General features: G+C 39.7%; 1 protein-coding gene across 4 annotated transcripts in view; it reads right to left on the bottom strand.

Moving 5' to 3' along the window:
* The window catches only part of LOC131063486 (DNA mismatch repair protein MSH4), a 223,565-nt gene that overhangs the window by 86,493 nt on the left and 113,643 nt on the right, over nt 1-23,429 (bottom strand). The window lies entirely within an intron of this gene.

Genomic DNA, 23,429 nt, shown 5'->3' with positions numbered 1-23,429 from the left:
ACATGTATAATCGGAAATCTTCAAATGGATTTTTTATAAAGATAACTACAATAAAAAATAGACATTCTAGGTGGTCACCTAAAAAGTGTACCCTCAAATAGATGATCTAGAAACTTCTCCAAAATAGTGCTCCAAAAATAGAAGAAACTCCCAAAAAATATCCAAATAAAAATATTAGTAGCTAAAAGTATCCCTTCTTTGGCATCTATAGATAGTCCTTGCATAGTATCAAATTATCAATGGCAGTAGTAGCATCCTCTCAATCGTATGCCCTCTGAAAATCTAGTTAGGCATGTACAAGACCAACTTAAGTGACATGGATAAGTAGATGGAGCACTATGATGTGTGGATTATGCCTCTGAGTGGTTAGATCAATCTAGAAGTGCACCCATTAGTTTTAGGGTGACTTCAAAGTGCCATGAACTCTTCAAAATCTTGCCTAGCATGTGTCAACCCATTTCCAAACTGAAGTAGTTCTTTGCAAGTGCATTATGCAAGTTATCTACATTATTCTAGGTGGCAAGGATCTCCCAAGAACATTTTTCCTTGATTATGGTTTAGTTAGAACTATGGAAAGCAGGCTTTCATCATATTTGCAGCAGCTTCTCCAAGGCAATATCAAGGTTTCAGGACAGTTTACAGTCATTTGTATAAGGAAAATCAACAGACTGTAGCCATCCCATGGCTGATTTTTATTCTTGTCTCCATTTTTTGTTGACAGAGTTATCATTTTCTGAGTTTTAGTTTTAAAAGGACATTCTGACTTCTTCACGGTATGTTTGGCAAGGTTTCCATCTAGGGTTTTTCTGGTGCAAGTGATCATATGTAGTTGTCCAGGTATTCAGCTTGTGATGCAGACTGAAGGAAGAAATCCTTAGGTTTCTTCAGGGATTACAGTGACAATTTCCATCTGTCTGAAAAGGTTATGAAAACATCACTGAATCCTCTTTATTACAATTTTCCACATATTTGACTCCTTGTGAGACAAGGGTTTTCTCATATGTTATGTCCCCAATCGTGAAACCTAGACAAGTATGTAATTTTTTGCATTTGTTAAGGAACTAGAAATGACTGCAAAACAATATACACTAAACCCTACACAACCATGATAAGAAATAAAGTTCAGAAATTGAATAAATAACACTGATTAGCTAGCAGATCCATCGATCATTGATGAGAATTAAAAGAGGAAACTTCAGATCTGATGATGGATCAATAATGACACTAAATGAGAATTAAAACACCTTGAATGGCAAGTAAATTATTCTGATCCAAATGATAAAGGGAACCTGTAAACATTAAATGAAATAATCAGGTCTAAGTGGCTAGTCGAGCCTTAATCAGCAATGATTAAACCAGTGTAGAGCAAAAAATGACAGCAAAGAAAGCAATAATAATCTGATCCAATGTAATGATAATTGTTCCTACTTACAGGCAGCCATACAGCCTATATGGTAGCACAATAGGCTCCAAATGATGGTGCAAGGCCTGATGTATGAGCCATGATACTGCCGCAAGCAGTAAAGTGAGAGAAATGCTCATAAAGAGTGTGGTGCAATCCAACAACAGATATTGGTTTCCTTACAATCCCGAACAAGCATTATATCCATGTTTTCAACACTATGTTATCAGCCATAGAGAATTGATTTCCACGTCCAACAAATAGAACTTCAAACTTTCACTTTGTTTAAATTTAAATTCCCAACTTCCAGAATTTTTTAAAGTAAAAATGACAAAACAAGAATACCAAAACCAATCAAATATGTGGCATTACCTCATATAATATATCTTGCTTGCAAAACCTCACGATCTAACCTTTAATTCAAATCTGCAAATCTCCTTTCCGAACAACTTGTGACTCAGAATGAACCACACCAAATCAACTGTCATAATCCAATTATATCACCCAAATTTAAATATATTTTTTTCGCGACAAAAATTAGTTATGATGTTTTTCATATATGATGTAGATGATGTTTTTCTATAACATTTCATATTTTAATGTCAGTTACAACTTAATATAACTTCTTGTCAATTTGTATAGCTGTGAATTCCTAACTCAAAATAAACGAAAAGGATAATTTGGGCAACTATTCTATGCCACTGCTGATTCCATCCAGTAGTTGTTCTTCCACTGGCCAAGACTGTGACTTGACTGACATAGGAAGTGTTAGTTTTGGCTCTCAATAGTTATAGAATAGAAGAAGATAGTAAAATTTTACCAATTTAGTCCCGGAGGCTAAATATAGTGATGGAGCAATTAACAAGAAGACGTGGAGATTACTTCACCTTATTTTACACTAGAGTGCCAGATATATGGCATCAACTACTATGGTTAAGGTTGCAGCAGGTTTCGAAGAAAACAAAAAGAGGATAAAATAGAACTTGGGGAGACTATATTGAAGTATGGAAAACATGCAAATACTTTTTTTTGGGAGGGGGATTATGCATCAGATGGGGGAGGCCACAGGGTTCTAGGAAAAAGAATTGCACAAACTTCTTGCAGAAACATGGCATCAAATGTGTAGCCTTTGGCATGAAGAAAAGGAATAGACAAGATACTGAAAGGGGGATTCCTAGTATGGTATAGAGGAGTCACTCCAGAGAAATGGAGATTCGGATTTGTTCCTTGGAGGAAGTTGACTACGTGGAGTTTACAAGATCACTCGTAGGTGTTGTCACCTAATCACACATCACCCCATTCCGAATGGGGACCCCCTACTTTTTAGGTCCTCTTGGTGTTTTGGCTTTGGTTTGTTGGGTCTTTTCACGGCAATCTCTTCGGTCTCCTCGTTTTGCAAGTGCTTTGGGATGAAATTTGATCAAGTCTACAAGTTATTTGAATAAATTTGGCTAAGTCTCGAACCTATTTTGTCCATTTTAGGGTTTTCCCTTCAAACTTGGATTTAAGGCCTTTCCTTTAGATTTTTAGAAAATCTGAACGTTGCATTGGAATCAAAGCCCTCCAAGGAACCTGCCAGTGAAATTTAAGAAAATTCTGAGCAACTTTCTATTTTTAGAAAGTTCCTATTTTTAAGGTATTTCACTGCCTCCTGGATTGTCTTTATGTCACCAAAAATTAGACTTTCTATTTTTAGTAAGTGTTGTCTCATCCCATTTTGCCCTAATCTTAACATTTGGAAGTACTTACTATTTATAGTAAGTCTATTCTTGGCAAGTTTATCACAGGCGGGGGTCTCGACACTGAAGACTAAGCATTCCCGAACATTTCTAAATCCGGAAAGTTTGAAAAGGCAAGCTAATTGATCAAGAAATGGCTGTCTGGATTCATTCTAGAAGTGGAAAGGCATGAAAATCTCCTAAGGCACAGAATCACTTTGTGTAATATCCCCAACAATTTTTTTTGTTTTTTAAAAAGTTTAACAACAAGCCAAACACCCATTAGGGTTAGAAAAATGCAATCTAAACCAATTGAAAGGAACCCCACCACCTTTTGATCACCGAGAGCCCAAGTTGGGAGGGTGAGAGCATACAGTGATAGGGGATCGTTAGATGCAAAATCTGAAATATTGATTACAATACTGGGCGGCAAGCCAACCCCTTCCACTTTCCAGTGGGTAAAACAAGGAAACTAGGTGGTAAACCAGCCAAGTAAACAAGAACACACTCAAGCACAAGTCACTCTACCGCTATATTTCAGCGGGAGGACTTATTACTAACAAACTCAACTCAACTGCTTATGTAGCGGGAGGACAATTATAAACAGAGATCACTCGACTGCTTATGCAGTGGGAGGACAAACACAAACAAGGATCACTCGACCGCTTATGCAACGGGAGGACTGAACTACAAACTGAATTACAAACTGAATACAAACACTAAAGGCGGCCAAGCCAACCTCTTCCACTTGTGCAGTGGGAATTACAATGAATACTTCGGATACAATAGAGGTTAGTACTACTAACCAATCATTACAATGATGAATACAATGAAGCACTAAAGATTACAACAATGAAATTCAAAGAAATACAAGCTAAAACACAATTAACCAAATCTGATGTAAAATACCAGCAGACTCCAGCACTGAACCAGCAACACTGAAAGACTCACAACTCCTCTGAAACAGCTCCAAATCGCACACGAACATAGGCAAAAGAAATGTATGACCAAGAATAACAAGATAGCATCACAGATCGGCACCAAAATCACCACCAGCAAACAACACGCAACCCAAGGCAGCTCCAGGAAAAGTACGGCCAGCACCAGAAGTTTGATCTACCACTAAAAATCGAAATGCACACCAAAAGCAACGCCAAAATAGAAGAATGATCATCCTCCAAATACGCTTCCAATGAGCTGATACCAAGAATGATGGGTCGCACAGGCAAGGAGATATGAACAATTCTTCGCTTCAGCCACACCAAAACCAACAACACAGGAAAACACTCCACACTGTGAAAATTCCAAAACACACACTGAAAACTGAAAGCACACTCACAAATGACTCCAACAACACATTGAAATCAGCTAGGTACTGTATTTCAAGTACGAAACTAAGCAAGCTAGGAAGCCACAACTTCGAAGCTCAAGTTCAATCACCATTTCGGTAGCATAACGATATCATTTCTCCAAGATGTCCAAATGAGGCGCCCCACCTTGTATATATAGATTTTTTCATCTCAAATTCAAATGAAATGGCGCCCAAATTGCTTTACATTCATATGCATTTCATTTCAATACCCCCTCCAAGTATGGTGTCCACTTTCCAATCTCTCTAGTCGCACTTTTCCCAAAAAAAATTGCCATGTTTTTAACATTAACATTACAAAGCATAAAACACATTCATTTTTTACGCCATCAGCTTAGGGAAATAAAAAATGTGACTTAAGATAAATGATATAATATTTTCCTTCCCAAGTCATTCCTCCAAAAGTGATCAGTAAAAAAAATTAAATATCAAACTTTAGGATAAAGTAATAATATTTAATTAATCAATTATAAGTCAACTACTGATCATTGCCAAATCAAACTGCAACCTGAAGTGCAAGAAAACACAAATTTGAACTAGATTGGGGCTCTGCTAAGACTGCCAAAAATAGTACTGCCTGAATTAACACTTACTAAAAATAGTACGTCAGGAAAACAACTTCAAAAAATATGCTCGTTGAACCCTATGAATGAGCTCGAAAAACCTAGAAAAACCCCAAAATCCAATCATCTAACATCAACTTACTAAAAATAGTAATTTCTGCAAACTCCCCTAAATTGATTGCATGTCATACCACTATGAAGCTTACAGAAAACCGAAAAGGAAACCTCAATTCTTTCTGCCAAACTCCAACCAGAACATCCCTGAAAACTGCGAGGAATCCTCCTAGAAAATAGGAAACCCTAATTCCTCATTCCAGTCAGCCTTCGGGTTTCCAGAATAGGCTAATAGACCACTTATTACTTCCTACTGAGAAGGGGACATTACACTTTGATCCAAAAATGACATCCTAATCCAGAAATGAGCAAAAAATTGACCAAGTCTAATGAGCAATCAACAAAAAATCCTTGCCAAGGTAGAGTGGCTTTCATAGAGGTGGGCGCCAAATTAAGGGTGTGGAGGAAAATTCCTGCACACCATTTTTGCTTCACTTTGCCAAATTCACACCCATGTAGAAAGTTGGGCACCAAAATGGGGGAATGGAGGAAATTTCCTCCACCCCCAAAAATCCTACACACCAAATTAGCACCCAAGGTCAGGGAAGAGCACCGGTATGAGGGCCTCCACATCCAAAATTCCTCCCTTGCATAGAAATTTCGCCCAGACAGGAAGTTGGGCGCCAAAACAGAGGTGTCAAGGAAAATTCAATGAAGTCAACATTCCTCCTCTGCATGGAATTTGCGCCCAGGCACTAGGAGAAAGCGCTAAATAGGGGGGTAAAGGAATTTTGTCCAAGACATGAAATTCCTCCATGGGGATGAATTAGCACCCAAGTGTGCATCAAAGCTTTGGACAAGGATAAGGAATTTTCCTTCCAAGGTGAAATTTCGGGCAAGGAAGAAGTCAAGGATAAGAATGCAGAAGGAAAATCCCCTTAGGAAAGAGAATCAAAAAACCCTTCTCAGGCATGAAAATTTGCCCAAATGTTGAAGAAATTTTGAGGCAATGACAAAATTGGACAGGGAAGAGAATTTTCTCTCGTAGACCCCAAAATTCAAATTTGAAAAAAATCCTAGAAAATAGGAAATGTTGAAAATTGATCAAAAATCTCCCTCAAGACATGATGAATTCAAAAAGCACAAAAATTCCTTCATCAAGGAACAAATTTCCAAAATTTCTTCTCCTTTTCCAAAATGTGCCCAATGTTGGACCAAGGACGTGAAAATCTTGGTTCAAGAAGAAAACTTCAAGAATTCAAAAAAAATTCCTTCCTTAGGGAAGAAATGCGCCCAAGGTGAAGAATTTCAAGGCACAAGGAAAATTGGATTAGTAAGAAGATTTTCTCTCTCCAGAGCTCAGAACAAGACAAAATGGTCAGTGGTCAAGTCTTTCAGGACGAAGTGTGCACAAAAATTTCTCTCCAAGAAAAAATTCTCTCTGAAAGGATTTTCTCTCTCCAAAATTTCTAGGCATTCAGGAATCCTTCAAAAGTGGAAAAGATTGTTAAAAATTCTTTCAAGGGAGGAAAATCCTCCAAAATGTCTTTTGTGGGCCCGGAATGGAAGGATTCTTGTCAATGATGGGTTGGTGAAATGCAAAGAGAATATTATGTCTTAATGAAGCACAACTTGCAAAATTATATAAGTTCCTATGATGGCAGGGTGCACTTGCATGTCAAGAACCTATTGAATGCATGGTGTCATGATGGCACACTTATTGTTGGCGAGCATTTGACCAAGTGGCGGTTGAGTCAATGCATGGCGAGGTGGTGGAGCATCTTTTTTGCATATAGCCGTCACATTTAGGAGATGGAGTATTTATGGCATTATGACTATTTTTTGCATAGAGGAATATTTATGACATTTTGGGCGAATTTGAAAGGAGTGGTGCATTTAATGCACAATAGATGCCATTTTTAGCAGCAATGTAACTAATTGTAAGTAGGCATGATAGGTCATTAATATTTATTCCCACCTTGTTGCATCATGTGTGTGGAATATTTTGGGTCAAACCCAAATTAGGGTTTGCATGTAATCAAGGCTAGAGGTCTATATGAGGGGGTGACCCCTTCATTTGTAAAAGGAGAAGAGATCACTTTTAAGATTGTTGCGATAACTTGTTGAAGCCATAAAATTAATACATTGTCAATTTGATGGTGTATACTTGTTCTATTTTGCAACTTGCATGGTCTGGCTTTCCTCACAATAGAGTAGATTTGCTTTCAGTACATAGATGAACGGGATTGATGAGATTGTTTGCAGTGAAATCCTTGCTCATACCTTTTGTTAGTAGCTGATTGTTATTAACTTTGTAAGGTTAGCCTAAGCCCTTTTCGCATAGAAACTTAACTTTGATCATCTAATCTAGTGGACATTGTTCGTTGATGGTGTTCATTGGTGTTTTGAAAATATTTTGCACAACCTTTAAAGATTGCACCACCTTTGTGTAGTTGTCTCCTAGTGGTGAAGCAAAGTGCGGTTGGTTTCACCCAAGGAATCATTGTCTCTTTGTTCTTAGAGTTAGCATAGCTTTTCTAAACCCTCTCCTATTTACTTTCAGCATATTTAAATCCAGAAAATATTAAAAAAGAGCTTCCCATTGATAAATCATTCGTGGGTAAATTCCTTGAAAGTTGTGAAATTGCTTAATCTTCTTCAAGTGTGCGTAAGTCCCCTTGGATTACCAGCAATCACATTAGCCAACTGAGTCACATCCATTGCATATAGAAACTTTGGAGTCGATTTTCTGAACTTATTAAAATCTTAGCATACAATCGTACTTTGATCAAGAGAGTAAAGTGACCATTGGGAAACTTTATTCTATGTTAGGCGCTGTCATAAAACGCACGTCAACAAAATTGGCGCTAGAAGGAGAGCGCATTGAAGAACTTTCATTGAAGAAGAAAACCGATTGTTCAAGGAAGGATTATTTAGATGAATCAAGATGGTATTGCCAGCTAGAGGTGAACCTCCTCTCCTGCAACCTGGCTTGGGATTCCACGATCATCAAGAGGATATCATATCTGGATTAGTTGATCTTGCTTGGAAATTGAGCATAAGCCAAACTCAGTATAACGAAGCCTACCTCGTGATGCGAGAAGAACGGGAGAAAGCTATAGAAATCGGAGTGGCAAATTAAAGAGAGCTCCTTAACCAAAGATTTCCACTTGCTCCACTTTCCCCGCGTCGGCAGTAATTGAAGAAGTTGAATTTGAAGATACATGCTGGATCGTATTAATTCATTCTCACCGGATAAGCATCAAAGAATTCTAAGATCTACTCTAGGAGCGAAAGAATTGCAAGAGTTGGTATTTGCTCCCAAGTCAAGACTTGGAAAGAAGGAGGCTTCAGCAAGCCAAGATTCATTGAGTGTGGAAGATCTTACTCGCCTGTTTCAAACTCCACCACCACAGTGACCAGTGCAAGGAGCATCTCGTGCAAGTAGTTAGCAAGCACCTATTCAAACTGCAGCACCAGTAGTTGTTCAACAAGAACTAGTTCAAGCAATGGTTTGGCATCCGGCAAATGCTTCTCCTCTCCAAGCCTTCACTGCTTATCATGATATGCCTAAGAACTCAGAACATTTATGTTCCAAGTTCTATGTTAATGATGTTAATCGCACTGCAGAAGAGCATATCAAAGTAAATAGGATATCCGGCATGAGGATGTGGCCTGCTGACTATTTCCATATTCATTGGGTGAAGAAGCATTCTACTGGTATATCAATTTGCCTATAGATCCAATTAGAACCTGGCAACAAATGAAGGATACGTTCTTGGCAAAGTTCAAGTTGCCTATTTCTCTGACATAGATATATCGACAGTTCATTGAAGTAAGGAGCCAAGAACGTGACTCGATCGATGCCTTTAACAATAGATTTCAAAGGGCCTACTCTAGCCTGTGCACGCCATATGACGTAAATGATGAAGCAGCAGGCAAATCTATTATGCAGCTTTGGATTTTTTTACTTCCATGTTTGTTCAGTAGGCTAATCCAAATGATTTAAAGGCCACCTTCAATGAGGTTGTTAAGATCAGTCTCCAATCGCAAAAAAGTGTTGCAGGGACACCACCTTATTACGCGCAAGCTAGCGCAACAAATTATGTCCCTGCTATCAATCCGGTTCCTACTCCTGCGAATCAATTGGTACCTCATCCAAGAGCTCCAATGTCACAAGTGCAACCACTACAGCCAGTTTATTTGCAAAACACAACCACCTCATCCAGGACTCAAGAAGAAAAGAATGGGATTAAGGAGATAATCGAACAAGTGAAAAGGTTGTCGACTGAGGTGATCGACCTCAAAAACTAGAACAACTAGATGTAGAACATGCAGAGGAATTATTAAGCAAATTAGGGTGCCAATAGAGCATATCAAAATAATCCTCCTAATCACCAAGAAAACCATCAAGGGCACAATTCTGGACATCAAGATAACAACCATGGCTTTCGAAATAATAATAACAATAATCAAGGGTTCCATAAGAGGACATGGAACACAACACCAAACAATGGAGGAGTACCTTTACCGCTGGATAACCCGCCACCCTCCAATAATAGGCTGACAAACAAAGTGTTCCTTGCGGAAGCCACCTTGTCAAGTTGGTGCAGACTTCACAATACCAATCAGCACTTTGAGCTACAATGCCATGAATTCCTAGTAGCCGCAAATATCTTCAGGAAGGAGATAAAGAATTCTAAAGTTCATGAGAATCCTCCGACGATGGGATATGAGATAGTCCTGACACCTAAATATGATCAAGCTTTAATCATAGAGGATGTCAGAATTCGACCTGAGTTTCAAGACTACATGCCACCACAAGGTAATCGAAGATTCCCGCCTGCATCAGCAAACGGCCCTATGGAAGCACCAGAACAATCTCTTTCACCCAATGAGCCTCTAGTGAAGGATGGATATATTTTCCCTCCACTCTACAACAGTGTCTTAGTGGAAGCGATAGGTGAGGTTCAAGCATTCTAGAAGTCATCTGGAAATGTCGCTCCAAAGGCATATCAGAGAAATTATCAAAATCATGAACCATTAACTACTTCAATTCCTCTGAATAATTTCTCGACTCCTCTGAATCCTAATGCTAGTAATGCTCCAATTCTTCCAAGGGATTTGTCAGAGTACAGACAACAAGTTGTCCCACAAAAGGAGAGAGGGAAACCATTTGCCCAGCAAGCAGAGAAGAGGCAACAAGAGAATCCTCCTAAAGAGGAATTAAAGAGGTTAAGCTCTTATGTGTTGGAAGAATTCAAGAAGATTAAGGTGAGCTTGCCTTTGTTTGAGTTGCTAAGGATTCCGAAGATCCAGGATACCTTATTAGGGAGCCTAAATGATGCTTCCATGGTAAGGAGTATTCCACAAAGCACGTTGAACACTCAGAGGAATGCACCTAATAACTCTCAACCCAGTCCAACACAGAATACAAATGTTGTTCAAGATGTGTTGCAAGCCTGCAAGTGTCTTTCAACGCACTTGATGCTCCGCAACAACCCCCAAGCTTCATAGGAATGGTGCAGAATTCGCCAGATGCTCCAAAGAACAAAGTGCTGCAACGATGGAACGTGCTCCACAAAATGCTCCTGTGACATATAAGGAAGAAACAATTCAGAGTGTTAGTGAGCCTATAAAGAAAGCTTCTACCAATGCCGTTCAAGCGCAAGTTGGAAACTAGGAAGCTCAGCAAGAAACAAGAAGCCAAGAAGGTAATAATACTGGTGATCAAAGAAGAAAGCCCACAATCTTTTTCCAAGGAAGAGATGAACTTGCTCCTTTCTTGGTTTCTATCAGAATTTTCGGCAAACTCCTACATAGCTGCCTAATAGATTTTGGTGCTTCAAGTAATGTCATGCCATTGGTTGTATGCCAAAAGTTGGGATTGATGCCCATCCAGATAAACAAGAAGGTCACCAACTGGATAAGACAAAAGTGTCAATTGTGGGGGAATTGAAAAACATCCATATGCAATTAGTTGTCGACCTAAGAGTTCAAAGTTGCGTTGATATATCGATAGTTGACATTCCGGATGGGTTTGATATGCTCCTGAGTAGAGATTGGTCCAGAAAGTTGAATGGATATATTTCCACTGACTTTTCTCACGTGGTTGTTGTGGAAGGGAGTTCCTAATTAGATAAAGATTGAGAGCACGCCTAGACTCCAACTAATGATCACTGAATACGGAGAAGGGAATGAAATGTTTTTTCTGGAAACGGATTTGGGTACTTAAAGGCCCAAAGTTGAAGAAATCCTAATGTTGCATGGTTTGACAAAAGGTGAGCAAATGGAAGACACACCTAACTCCACCGAAATACTTATTGAAGATCCAAAGGTACAACCTGGTGGAAGTGAAGATTTGTTTGAAAGTTTTAGAGATTTTGTTTTGAAAAGTGTTAAGCAAGAAATTGAATTGGGCAGAGGCCTTGGTGTTTGAGATTTGTTGTTACCCAACTGGTGCAAAATTCATAATGATTTTCACTCAGAATTTACATGTGGAATGTGCAAGATTGCTATTGAGTAAGTATCCAAGATGGTTCCACAAGATCCAACAGTGGAGAATATTGCAGAAAGTAGTAATGTTGGAAACATTCCTGAAGAGGTAATGCCAGAACCTGAACATAGAAAGGTGGAGAATTCCCAAGAAGAACATAAGAAAGAAGCTCTTTAGCCACCTAAAGCTCAACCCATTGATCAAGTATGGACCTTAAGGTTTGATGGATCAAAATCTAAGAGCGGAAATGGAGCTAGAATTGAACTGATCAGCCCAACTGGAGAAGCTTACTTGACAGCCTACAGACTACAGTTCCCTTGCACAACCAATGTTGCTGAGTACGAATCATTAGTTGATGGGTTTCTACTTGCAATTTAGAAAGGAGCATAGACACTGCACGTATTTGGAGATTCAGAATTTGTTGTGCAGCAAGTGAGGAAGTTATATGCTTTTCATGACAAAAGACTATGCTGCTACAGAAATAGAGTATGAGATCTTATTGAAAGCTTTGATGCATTTCAATATCAAGCCAGTACATCGAACAAGTAACCAGACAATGAATGCATTAGCCCAAGCAGTCAACTCACTAGAACCTCTTGCCATTAAAGGTTTAAATAAATCCACCATGGAATTGACTTCAGTTCCCTCTGCGCTCGACAATGTTACAAATTTTCAAGTGTTTGAGGATGATAAGCACATTCTAGATTTCCTAATGAATTCAGATTTATTTGTCATGCAAATTATTGATGAAGAAGAGCTAGAAGAAGTTGAGTTGGATGTCGAAGGGTTCACGAACCTGAAAACAAATACCATTCCCCAAGGAATGATTGAGCTAGAAAGAATCTTTGATCCTGATAGACTAAGTAGAAATCAAACTATCGAAGGAAGTGAGGGTGAAGCTGTGAACCTGGGGAAAGATGGACAAGTAAAGAATGTTTTATTGGAAAAGTCTGTACCCTAGAAGAGAAAGAAGGAATACTGAAGAACCTAAAAGAATTCTCTGATGTCACTACATCGGGATATGAAGATTTAAAGATCTATGATAGTTCCCTCTTCACACATACAATTCCACTAAAGCTAGGAAGCAAACCATTCCGGCAGAGGCAGAGACCAGTGAATCCATAAAAGATATGTGGGTCTATTGGATCACTAATAAAGATCAAGGTTTCTGAAAATTCAAATAATTTTAAACCCTTCAAGAAGGTCGTCTAGTCACTCCCTTGAGACCATCTACCCCAATCAAGGAGTGAATTCATTAGTAAAGAGTTCACAAACTACCTTCAATATCATGGGATCAAAAGATAGTTGACCATAGTCAAAGAATTTTGAACCCTTCAAGAAGGTCATCTAGTCACTCCCTCAAGCCCATCTACCCAAATCAAGGGGTGAATTCATTAGGAAAGAGCTCATAAACTACCTTCAATATCATGGGATCAAACGATAGTTGACCATACTATATAGCACTCAACAAAATAGTGTTGCAAACAAGGATAATAATATTATTGTGGAAATGATGTGATGTATGTTAAAAAATGCAAATCAAATTCCTACATTCTAGGCCAAAGAAAGTCATACAATTGCATAGTTCTTGAACAAGGTACCCACCAAAGTGCTCTAAACATCACCAGGTTGTGTCATGGATGGATCTTAATATCTTCTTCACTTTTGACTCTATAACAAGGTATATTCTATCCTTAAACAAAATTTAGATCATCCATCATTTTATACTAGTCATCTTGGATCCTTCCCTCCCTCGATATCACAAGAAAAAGTATTCTTGGAATACTGTAATAACCAACCTCAATTATTTTTGAAAATATAGGTTACCTTTCAAATCTGAAATGAAAGATAACAACTTTCTTTCCACTTTTTGATCACTCAGGTTCCAAGGAGGGCAAGGTGAGAGCAGACAGTGTTAAACTCCAAAAATGGAAATCATCAAGCGACAAGCCAGCCAATAGTACTGATTAAATGAGATGCATTACAATACTGAAAGTAAACATCTTCTTATTCAACGATAATTACAATATCATATCTACTTTCAAGGGAATCTTTTTAGGGCACATCCACTTTGTAGTGGGAAAGCTTATTTAAACTAAAAGAAAATATTCAAAGTGCAATAAAAGATATTAATAAAGTGTACCCTTTTATTCATTTGGAATATATTAATATGCAATTTAATATTTGCATGAGCTATTATTACAAAAAATATTGAAAATAATTCAAATATTTTATATGCATTTTTTAATTTAAAAAATTATACATTTCAAATTAACAAACATCATAGGTCAAATAGTTGCATTTGAGATAATATTGCTACAATAATTCTTCATATATGTCTACAATTATAGAGGGTATTGCTTGCTAGCGACTTGCTTAAGCACAACCAAGACGTGTTGAAGTCACTCAAAGATCATCTTCAACATGCTTAGAATAAACAGAAGCTCTATGTCGAGCAAAGTCACACAAAGAGGACATTCGATGTTGGAGATTTGGTGTTTCTAAGGTTGCAGCCATACAAGAAGTCTTCCATTAAGAAGAAGGGATCTGGAAATATCAATCCCAGGTTCTATGGACCACACAAGATTGTGAGGAGAGTGGGTGAGGTTGCTTGCAATTTGCAGTTGCTAGAACATAGTAGGACTCAGAATGTTTTCCATGTTTCTTGCTTCAGAAGGGCACTTGGGCAGCACATCATTCCCTCAGCAAATTTCCCTCTCTTAGATCGTGAGGGGAAGCTAATCTTTGTTTGTAATGTCCCCTTCTCAACAGTAATCAGTTTCGTTGGCCATTGGCCGTTAGCCTATTCCGGAGACCCATAGGCTAGTCGGGAGCAGAAATTAGAGTTTCCTATTTTCTAGGAAGATTCTATGGAAGTTTGGCGGCCTACATGTTGGATTTTCACTGTTTTGATTCTGGATTCCTTCTGGGTTTTCTGAAAGCTTCGCAATGATAGTACATGAGTAGCAATCAGTGAAGTTTGGTAAACTTACTATTTTTAGTAAGTGGGGGTGAGGTCAGCTCATTTCTCTTGGTTTTTACAGGTCTTCGCTATGGTGGAAAATGCAAATGAATCTAAAGACTTTTCTGGACTTACTATTTTTAGTAAGTTGCGACGGTTGCTCCGAATGTGCTTAAAATGTAGCTAGACACACTTACTATTTTTTAGCAATATGCTATTTTTAGTAAGTGTTGTTTTTAGCAGTGCTATGTTTGGCAAGGTTCCTGCAGCTCGGTGCAATGGCTATATCTTGAAAGGCAGTTCTCTCATTTTGATCTCCCATACTCTTGGAGCTTGTTGCAATGGACACCCTAGAATGCCCAAAAACTAAACCAACTGCTGATAGGAATTTAGTCAAACAGTTTGCATCCAACTCCTTATTTCTCCATTTAATGTTTAAACCTCTTATGGCTTTGTAAATGAAATGTTTGTTTGTTTTTAAGTCTTTGCATAGGTTTAAAATCACATAACATGAACTAGAAGGAAATTACAATAATATGCAACATGAAGATTGAACTACTGCTGATATGATATTATTTCCAGAATTAATAAAGTCAAATACATAGCAGATTTTTCAACTCACTAAATACTCCAGCATTTTTGACATAATGTTCCAACAATGACTTCCCATCTTGCTGCTACAGTAACATGAATAGTGTCGTGCTACAGTAAAGTGAATAGTGCCACACTACAGTAGCGTGAATAGTGCCATGCTATAGTAACGTGAATAGTGCTGCACTGCAGTGCTGCTACAGTATTAATTAGTCTTCAATCAGTCCAATATCTTCATAAAATCATCCCTTCAGAATGGCATAAGCATTGGTCAAGAAGTGAAGAAGGTATGAGCAAAACACCAAATCTAACTGTAGCTGGAGATGCACCCAATCTGCCTGTTAATGAAGCTGATAGCAATGGATTCCAAAGGTCAAACCCCAAGGGAATGACGTCTAGAATGTCACAAGAGAGGATAGACGTCCTCTAATGCCAAGAACGGATCTGCAACTCACACATCAATTTCTTCTCATATTCAACAGGCTGAATGAAGCCACAAAAGCTTCCTTTTATTCTTTCTCCAAGGGTCGACCCAACTCACTTGAGCAATGTGGGATAAAAGATGTGCAATATAAAACATATTAAAATATTCACTTATGTCTCCCTTGGGTACCCCTTTGATTTGCACACATCCCCATAAAATAAATATTAAAGTAACACTTTAATATTTTACAATTAAATTAAATGTTACTTTAATAACACTTCAGGCATTAAAATATATTAGCAATCGGGCTTCGAATAGCGCGAGTGATAGCTCGTCGGAAAGCTCTCGTCAAGGAGTATCGAATCCAATCACTAAAGCTAGCCTCCGTTGTGTCCTGCTGACTTACTAAAAATAGTAAGTATGCCTGAAACTAAGTAAATCAACTTTGTTTTAGCCCAAACTGGAAATGACTAGGCCAAAACACTCCAGGATCCCCTTAAACCCTTCGTTAGCCCTTGGGACCATGTAGAGCTAGGCTAATGCACATACACTTGGTCAACTGCTAAAGTGGGGACATTACAGTCCGCCCCCCTTGAAATTGCTTGTCCTCAAGCAATCTCAGTCTAGCCTGCTGTATCACCTGCTCATTCTCCCATGTAGCATCTTCCTCCGGCAGGTCTATCCATCTGACCAAATACTCCTTCACTATCCTGTTTCTGAGTTTCCTCTCTCTGGTGTCTAGAATAGCCTCAGGTACTAACACAAGCTTCCCCTCCTCATCCAAAGGGGGTAAATCTGCAGAAAGTACGACACTCTGACCAATGGCTTTCTTAAGTCTAAACACATGAAATACATTGTGTACCCGACTGCCCTCTGGAAGCTCAAGCTCATAGGCGACTTCGCCCACTCTGCGAATCACCCTGTAGGGACCATAAAATCTAGGCTGTAGCTTCTCTGCTCCGCTCCTCTTGAGCGATGACTGCCTATATGGCTGTAGCCTCAAATACACCATGTCCCCCACCTCGAAACTCCGCTCTACCCTATGTTGGTCAACATACAACTTCTGCTGATTTTGAGCCTGTTGTATATTCTCATTGAGCGCTCTTAGGATATCCTGACTATCCTACAACAGATCCTTGGCTTTGGGCACTCTGCTGTCCCCCAAAGCCAAATCCATGAAGCTTGGTGCTTCATACCCATACAATGCCATAAATGGAGTCATCCTGATGGTCATGTGATATGTGGTATTGTAACAATACTCCCCCATGTGTAACCACCTGACCCAAGCTCTCTGCTGCGCAGTCACATAGTTCCGTAAATAACCTTCCACCCATTTATTTACTATCTCCGTCTGCCCATCTGTCTGATGATGGTATCTCGTACTAGGTGTAAGATCTGTACCGCACAGCCTGAACAACTCTTGCCAAAAGGCGCTCATGAACTTGCTATCCCTGTCACTAACAATAAATCTCGGTAGCCAATGCAACCTAAAAATCTCTCTAAAGAACAAATCTGCCACCTGGGCTGCTGTGTAAGTAGAAGGAATAGAAAAGAAGTGAGCAAACTTCGTCAATCTGTCTACCACCACATAAATGCAATCTCTTCCTTGCACTCGTGGTAAACCAGTGATGAAGTCCATAGAAATGCTTTCCCATTTCCTGTCCGGAATGGGCAAGGGCTGTACTAAACTTGCAGGAAACGTGTGCTCTCCCTTATTCCGCAGACAAACTGCACACTCCCTGACATACCTCTGAACATCATCCTTGAGCCCTCTCCATGAGAACCGCTCTCGGATCTGCCTGTAGGTCTTGAAGACGCCCGAATGCCCAGTTGTAGGCGCATCATGAAATGCCCTCAGTATCGCCTCTCTCAACTGTGATGACAGAATCAAATAAACCCTGTCCTGAAGCCTAATCAATCCATCTATCACCTCATAGCGATCATCCTATATAGTACCTGAAATCAAACCAGAAGCCCAAGTATCTCCGACATATTCTGCTATAATCTTATCCCTCCAATCTCCTGTAATCTCTGCAAGAGCACAAATGTGAGGTCTCCTAGATAAGGCATCAACTACTACATTCTTCTTCCCTTTGACAAACTCAATGTCAAAGTCATAAGCCTGCAATTTAGTGACCCACTTCGGCTGTCTGTAATTCAAGTCTCGCTGGCTCATGAAATACTTTATGTTGTTGTGGTTCGTCTTGATCACAAACGTCCCTCCAACCAAGTAGGATCGGAATTTGGCCAAGGCATGCATGATGGCCAACATCTCACGATCATAAATAGAATAGCTCCTCTCCACACCTCGGAGCTTCCTACTCTCAAAAGCGATGGGATGCTTCTCCTGAATCAATACTGCTCCAACCCCATCACCCGATGCATCACAATGAAGCTCAAAAGGCTTCGTGAAGTTTGGTAGAGCTAGAACTGGACATGAAGACATCACCTGCTTGAAATGCTCAAAACACCTCTATGTTGCCCTTGTCCACATGAAGGCCCCCTTCTTAGTAAGATCTGTCAAGGGAGCAGCTGTCTGAGAAAACCCCTTAACAAACCTCCTATTAAAACCACATAAGCCAAAGAACCCCTTAAGCTGAGTAAGGTTCGTAGGCGTGGGCCAGTCAACAATAGCTCTAATCTTTTCAGGATCCATCCGAACTCCCTTTGCATTGATAATATGACCAAAGTACAAAAGCTCTATCATCTCGAACTCATACTTAGACTCCTTGGCATACAGTGACTCTCTCTCCAAGATAGATAGCACCTCCTCAAGATGCTGCAAATGCTCCTCCCATGTCTTGCTAAAGACCAAAATATCGTCAAAGAAAATCAAAACAAATCTCCTCAATTGCCCCCTGAACACCTGGTTCATGCAACTCTGAAAAGTAGCAGGAGCATTGGTTAGCCCAAATGGCATAACCAGAAACTCGAAATGACCATAGTCACACCGAAAAGCTGTCTTCTCAATGTCCTCTGCCCTCATACTGATCTGATGATACCCTGATCTCAAATCTATCTTTGTGAAGAAGCATGCCCCATGTAGCTCATCTATCGGCTCATCTATCCTTGGAATGGGGTACCTGTTCTTAATGGTTTTCTTGTTCAAGGCCCTGTAGTCAATGCACATGCGCATTGTTCCATCCTTCTTCTTAACCAAAACAACTGTTGAAGCAAAAGGGCTTTTGCTTGGCCTAATGTGCCCCATCTCCAACAACTCCTTGATGGCTTTCTCTATCTCATCCTTGTGTTTCTTCGGATGACGATAGGGCGTGATCATAATGGGCTTAGCCCCCTCTTCTAACTCAATGACGTGCTCTATCCCCCTATTTGGAGGAACGCCATGTGGAATACTGCCAAATACCTTGGCATGTCTATCAAGGATGTCCTGCATATCAGGCGGATGACTCTTAACCTGTGGCTCTGGTGATGCTGGCATAATCAAGCACTCCGCTACCCACTCAACATCATCATGTCTGAACAACCTCTCCATCCTCCTCAAAGAAACTGCCCTACAACTGCCATCTGATAATCCTCTGAGTACCACAGTCCTACCCTCCTGCTGGAACCTCATCTTTACTCTCTCCATGTTGAGAGTAAACTCTCTCAACGATGCCATCCAAGTCATCCCTAAGATAACATCATAATCACCCATGTCCACAACATAGAACTCATCCTGGAGCTCATAACCATTTCCCAATCTGATGCGAAGATTTGTAATCTTTTGTGTGCATAGTAACTTGTGACCACTAGCTACCATGACTCGGAATCCTGAATGTTCTTCAGTTTGCCACCCTCTCCTAGCCACTAACTATGAATCTATGAAATTATGTGTGGCCCTAGTGTCCAGCAAAGCAACCACCTTTTGTCCTTGTATGGTGCCACGCACCTTAAAAGTAATTGCCTTTTGAGCACCTGTCAATCTAGCTAGGGACTTCTCATCCCCTGAACCCTCCTCAGTGGCACTGCTCTCACCATCAAACTCTGACTGCTGCTCCTCATCGTTTGATTGTGACTCCTCAGCAGAGTAGTACTCCATCTGGTTAGCCTTAGCCTTCAGTGGATACTTGTGAGATAAATCCCACGGTTCCCTACACTGAAAACATAGTTTTTTCTGCCTCAACTCGTTCAATGTCTCATTGTCTAACCTCTTTGATTCTTTTTTCTGAGGCTGAGAATCCCTATGTAGAGGTTTCTTACCCTTATCCTTCTTGAAGTGTGGATCCTTAGGAGTGAACTTACTCCTAGAAGCGGAAGGTGCAAGATCTCTCGCCTTCCGAATGGCATCCTACAATGTGAGAGAATCATGTCCCTTCACCCATCCACAAATAGTACAATCAACCTCCTCTCTGAAATGTCTGTAACCAACACTGATAGACTCTGGAAATCTGAGATGTAACTGTCGATAGGACCCCACTGTCTCAACTGGGCTAACTCCTTGAAATGGAGTTTTGGATCCTTCGTATCAAACCTGTCAATCAACCTCTCAGTGAACTCTATGTATGTGTCTATCTGGTTATGGCCCAATGTGACCATACCATGGTGCCACCACTCGTGTGCACTCCCATCCAAGTGCAATGCAGCATACTTAATCGCATCCTCCTCAAGCATGGGATTAAGCTGGAAATAAGTATCTAATTTCTGGACCCATGTCCGTGCTGAAGCCTTCCTGTACCATCATAGTATGGAATAGACAACTTTCCCAACTTCTTCCTCATCTCATAATTCTGTTGTCGATTTCCTCTCATGGGCATATTCTTGAGTCTAACATCCATATATTCCCTGAATGTCATCTCAGCCTGTAACTCAGGGCTAGAGTCCCTCCAATCATCCATAATCATATCTTGAATCTCTTGCTGTGTAGGAGCGGCATTATTCTGGTCATTCTATCTCAGAGGAAACTGTGGCATGAGTGGTCTCGTAGTAGAAGAACCTGCTCTAGCATATGTACTGGTTCCCCTGTTAACCGATGCATCTCCATTGCCTCCATTACCCGGTCCACCTCCCTGGTTAGCATTATTACCCTGATTGGTATTATTACCTTGGTTGCCATTATTGCCTTGATCTTCTCTCATCACATGTTGTGTAATGGCTATAGCCATCTGCTACAATGTAGCCTGGAGCTCCCTCTGACCCCTAGCAAGATCACTGAGCATCTCCCTAGTGCTAGGTTCTCCCCTTTCCCCATCTCTGTCACCCATGGCTGGTGCTGAAAAAGGGTCACCCTCCTCTTCAATCTCTGGTGAATTCTATAAGTTTGTGTTTGACCTGTTTCTCCTCAAGTAATACTGATGTGCTGGATGCATGAAACCCTCACAGGATGGCAGGAAAAACAAGCTCTGATACCGCTGTAATGGACACCCTAGAATGCCCAAAAACTAAACCAACTACTGATAGGAATTTAGTCAAACAGTTTGCATCCAACTCCTTATTTCTCCGTTTAATGTTTAAACCTCTTATGGCTTCGGAAATGAAATGTTTGTTTGTTTTTAAGTCTTTGCATAGGTTTAAAATCACATAACAATTACTAGAAGGAAATTACAATAATATGCAACATGAAGATTGAACTACTGCTGATATGATATTATTTCCAGAATTAGTAAAGTCAAATACATAGCAGATTTTTCAACTCACTAAATACTCCAGCATTTTTGACATAATGTTCCAACAATGACTTCCCATCTTGCTGCTACAGTAACATGAATAGTGTCGTGCTACAGTAACGTGAATAGTGCCACACTACAGTAGCGTGAATAGTGCCATGCTACAGTAACGTGAATAGTGCTGCACTGCAGTGCTGCTACAGTATTAATTAGTCTTCAATCAGTCCAATATCTTCATAAAATCATCCCTTCAGAATGGCATAAGCATTGGTCAAGAAGTGAAGAAGGTATGAGCAAAACACCAAATCTAACTGTAGCTGGAGATGCACCCAATCTGCCTGTTAATGAAGTTGATAGCAATGGATTCCAAAGGTCAAACCCCAAGGGAATGACGTCTAGAATGTCACAAGAGAGGATAGACGTCCTCTAATGCCAAGAACGGATCTGCAACTCACACATCAATTTCTTCTCATATTCAACAGGCTGAATGAAGCCACAAAAGCTTCCTTTTATTCTTTCTCCAAGGGTCGACCCAACTCACTTGAGCAATGTGGGATAAAAGATGTGCAATATAAAACACATTAAAATATTCACTTATGTCTCCCTTGGGTGCCCCTTTGATTTGCACACATCCCAATAAAATAAATATTAAAGTAACACTTTAATATTTTACAATTAAATTAAATGTTACTTTAATAACACTTCAGGCGTTAAAATATATTAGCAATCGGGCTCCGAATAGCACGAGTGATAGCTCGTCGGAAAGCTCTCATCGAGGAGTATCAAATCCAATCACCAAAGCTAGCCTCCGTTGTGTCCTGCTGACTTACTAAAAATAGTAAGTATGCCTGAAACTAAGTAAATCAACTCTGTTTTAGCCCAAACTGGAAATGACTAGGCCAAAACACTCCAGGATCCCCTTAAACTCTTCGTTAGCCCTCGGGACCATGTAGAGCTAGGCTAATGCACATACACTTGGTCAACTGCTAAAGTGGGGACATTACACTTGTTTTGGCAAGTTTAGTATTTGATGGAAAATGGTGTTTTAAGTTGAATTATAACCTAAGGCAAAAATGGACGATTTATTAAAGGGATTACTTAAGTTATATTAAAAGTCATTTTCTCAATTATATGTTGGGCGCTCATATTATGTATTATTTGCATTTTTAATAAAAAGTCTTGTCTAGGCAAAATGGGACGACTTGGTGAGGGATGAAATGAAATGCAAATTAAAGTGAATTCGAATGTCACTATTTAGTCCCACATTGGAGGGAAAAGGAGGTTCGAGTTGGGAGGAAGTTATAAATAAGTGCCTTGGCCTTCATTTGAGACCATCTATTGCTTATCATAACGAAGTGCTGCCGAAATCATTTTAGTCTCCTACTTTGAGGGATGCATACCTCCTAGCCTCCTTCAGTTTTGTGCTTGAAAGAAAGCCCCTCGCTGAATACTATGATTGTTTCTCATCCTGAGAATCAGATTGAGCTCAGCGAAGATAAAGTTATATGATGCTTTCTGATTTTGGAATGTTGTTTTCAGTTCTGGAGTTTTCTGTTTCATATGGAGCTGATCGTGAAATTCATTCACAAGTCTCTGAGAGTTCAATTGCTACTTTTGGGTATTCTTCCTATGTTTTCCTCTTGGTTAGGCGATTCCTTTGCTAAGTTTCGTATTTTTTGGCATTGATTTGGATTTTATAAACAAAATTGCCCTCCTTACTTGGTCATACCATGTATGTGAATGCCTTGGGAATCGTGCATTAATGTGTTGATAAGATTTGCGGCTGGTGGTTGGTCATGGCTTGGACGCCTCCTCTCTAGGGATCATTTGCATTTGATTTCAAGTCATTCGGAGTTGTGTGGGCAAAGTTATGAGCATCTAGGTGATTTCTCTTCTTGCTGGTTTGTTATTTCAGTTTGTTGTTCTTTATATCACATCCGAGTTATTTACCTGTTTGGATACTTTTCATATGTTGGATAGCTCATATTTGTTAGAAGATCAATTCCTAACATTTTGGTGTGTTTGGATATCAATTTCCTATTGTAATCTGCAAGCTAATGCTCTCATTGTAACGCTGAAATCAGTAGTACTGATCAGCCTTTGTTTTATTGCATTTTACATTTTTTATTCCCATTGAAGAAGTGGAAGAGGCTAGCTTAGCCGCCTATCTATTACTTTCAATTGGTTTCTCAGTCCTCCCACTGAATAAGTGGTTGAATGATCTTATTTTCAAAATTGTAACATTGT

This window comes from Cryptomeria japonica, chromosome 6 (assembly GCF_030272615.1).
Source record: "Cryptomeria japonica chromosome 6, Sugi_1.0, whole genome shotgun sequence".
In the NCBI taxonomy this organism is placed as follows: Eukaryota; Viridiplantae; Streptophyta; class Pinopsida; order Cupressales; family Cupressaceae; genus Cryptomeria; species Cryptomeria japonica.
This window is presented reverse-complemented; position numbering and strand designations above follow the sequence as displayed.